The 3050-nt window shown below is 39.5% G+C and overlaps 1 non-coding gene across 1 annotated transcript; it reads right to left on the bottom strand.

Annotated features, from left to right (window-relative positions):
- Positions 1-2555: 2555 nt before the first annotated feature.
- On the bottom strand, positions 2556-2664 carry LOC136506210 (small nucleolar RNA R71). The gene has a single exon (XR_010771434.1). It is a non-coding gene; the product is annotated as a small nucleolar RNA R71 (small nucleolar RNA).
- Positions 2665-3050: the final 386 nt, after the last annotated feature.

Raw genomic sequence — 3050 nt, 5'->3', positions numbered from 1 at the left:
TACGCCGTTTATTCAAGGCAGTTTGAGCCGAGGGCTTAGGATTGATGCTTCGACCTATATATACCAGCCCCTGCCACCCCTAAGGAATAAGTCATTTGAGAAGATAGAAACCCTAATCATCCTTAGAGCTCCATCATATTCTAGGGCATAGCTAGCTAGGCTAGGTCTAGAGGGAGGCAAACAGGTTTCGCTTGGATTCTTGATCATGTCAAGAGCATGGTTTGGTATAGTCTTTGTACCCCCTCTCTTTTGTATCTCTCATGACTTTTATATGTTTGCTACAATTATTATGGCATTATTATTCATATCGTTTATGTTCCTAATTATCATGTGTTGATGGTGGTTAACAGCCATTATAAACCATCAATATAACATACATAAGGGCATAAATATAATCACCAACGAAGATCTAGGGGTTTAAACTAACAAATTCCACAAGTTCTAGTGAATTTGTATTTTCTGCAGGGTTTATCCAGAAAACCAACAAGGTGGACCAAGATGTCAGATTTAATTGCGCGTATCCAAAGCAAAATAGACACTAGAAGGTTTTAGAAGACTCTAGAGGACTCCACAGCGAAGTAGAGGGTGAGACACTGCCACCTGCAGGTCGGTCGGACCCTAGGGCCCACCTATCAGCCCCCTGTTGTTATGTTGGTTCTCCACCGCCTCCTAGGTTGCATCTACACCATCCTTTAAGTCGATTTGATCCAAGGGCTCACGTTGGACACTGGCCTATATATACTAGCCCCTCCCACCCCCCTGAGATATATTGCATAAGTCATTTGAGAAGACAGAAACCATAACCATCCTCAGAGCTTCACCATATTCTACGACATAGCTAGTTAGGCTAGATCTAGAGGGAGGCAAGTAGGATTCGCTTGGATTCTAGATTGTGTTAAGACCATGGTTTGGTATAATCTTTGTGCCCCCTCTCTTTTGTACCTCCATTATTTTTATATGCTAGTTACAATTATTATGACAATATTAGTATTCATCTTATTCATGTTCTTCGTTATAATGTTCAACATCTACTTTGATTATATACTTAGTATAGCTAGTTTATCATTATGTTTATGCATAAGTTCGTATAGCGCTCACTCTAAAGTACACGGGTTGGGTGGTCAACATTGTGTAAGCATGGATGTGACACTCCCATTATTCTGTAGATACACCCTATATTCTGGGTCATGTGGTAGATCATGGATGTGACACTCCCATTGAGTCCTTTGTAGTTCACTCCCTGAATATAGGTGCAAGTAGGGTCCGATTATGAAGGAAGAACAAGCTTTGTTCTTAATCTTCCTTAGTAATATCCCTTATATGTAGATATAAAGATAACCTTAGCCATGACTACTAGGTGTAATTGCACTAATCAAAGTATGCTTTGACTTGTAATTAAAAATGACTTAGGAATTATTCCTCTAATATTCTACCTAAACATGCTAATGCCATAGAAAGGAGTACTCTGAGTGATTTATCATTATTGATGATCAATACTTATCATATCCTATGACCTACCCCTGTTATGAGTAGAATATTGGTTATAATTTACTTCTTCATCAATAGTATAAGTTATCAATACATGTCCATGCTAGACCTTCCCTATGGTAAAAAATATAAATAACGATACCTAGAATACTCTCGAGTGAAGTGCTACAATGGTGTAATTATCTGTGCGCTTGCAGATCTTTTTCATTCATATATTTATATATTCTTTCTAGTCACATAAATTAATAAAGAACTACTTAGTATTATTCTAGTAGTAATGCTATGTAGTACCAACAACCATCTCTAGCATCATCACTAGGGATGACAACCTAGTAAAGTAATGTTAGGAGATATAGGTTTATAATAGGTGGCTACTAAACAAGCGACAAGTTAATAAATACCAATAAGCATTTTTGGCATCGTTACCGGGGAAGGTAGCTAGGCAAAGAAAGTATTGAAAAACTTATACTTATTGATGTGATCGAGGAAAACCATTAACCTCTACTCAAATAGGCTTACCCTTGTTTTGTCTACTTGTGTATCTTATGCAGGGTAATGTATGACCAGTTTTGACCTTCTGACAAAGTACGTTGAAGATCTAGAAGCATTAATTAGGAGGACTAGAGCCAAACTCAAGAAAGTTCTCGCTTTAAAGTCAGAAGACAACCATATAAGGTGAAGCTTAACACCTAAATTTGAAGCTATGACTATCAGGACTCTCAGTGAATTCTCTACTCCAACTACGGCCAATATCAGTACTGGACCAATAGTCAATGTTGGAGATAATGGATTCGACCTCAAGCCAGCCCTCATCAACATGGTGCAAGCAAGCCAGTTTTGTGGAAAGGCACATAAAGATGCGAGTGCACATCTCCAACACTTCCTAGAAATCTATAGAACTTTCACCATCAAAGGAGTAACCCAAGATGCCATATTACTTCGCCTTTTCCCATTCTCACTCTTGGGGAAGGCAAAGCAATGGTTCTACGCCAACAAATATAGAAATACTACATGGGATAACTGCTCCACTGCCTTCCTAGCAAAGTTCTTTTCCACAGATAAGACCAATGCTCTGCGTGGGAGAATTTCAAGCTTTCAGCAACAACATGATGAATCTATCCCTGAGGCATGGGAACGCTTTCAAGATTACATTGTGGAATGTTCTCATCATGGGATGGAGAATTGGCTACTCATGCAGACTTTCTACCATGGGTTGACCAACAGTACCCGTGAGACTATGGATGTTGCTGCTAGGGGTGCATTCCTATCACTCACCATACCAGCTACAATAGCTCTTGTGGAGAAGATGGACTCTAACCAAGGTTGGAATGAAGAACATCTTTAGACTCGTAAGAGAGGTGGAGGTATGCATCAACTCAAGGAGGTAGACATGTTGTCTACCAAGATGGACCTGCTAATGAAGAAGCTTGAAGATCGAGCCAATGAGAAGCAAAAAGTCATGCACATTCATGATTCTCGCATGGCATGTGAAGAGTGTGGAAATACTGGGCATTCAGGGAACAGCTGTCCTAAAACCTAAGAGGAAGTGAACTTTGTCAACA

Source organism: Miscanthus floridulus, chromosome 14 (genome assembly GCF_019320115.1).
Source record: "Miscanthus floridulus cultivar M001 chromosome 14, ASM1932011v1, whole genome shotgun sequence".
Classification (NCBI taxonomy): domain Eukaryota; kingdom Viridiplantae; phylum Streptophyta; class Magnoliopsida; order Poales; family Poaceae; genus Miscanthus; species Miscanthus floridulus.
Note: the sequence above shows the minus strand (reverse complement) of the source record. Positions and strands in the feature narration are given on the sequence as shown.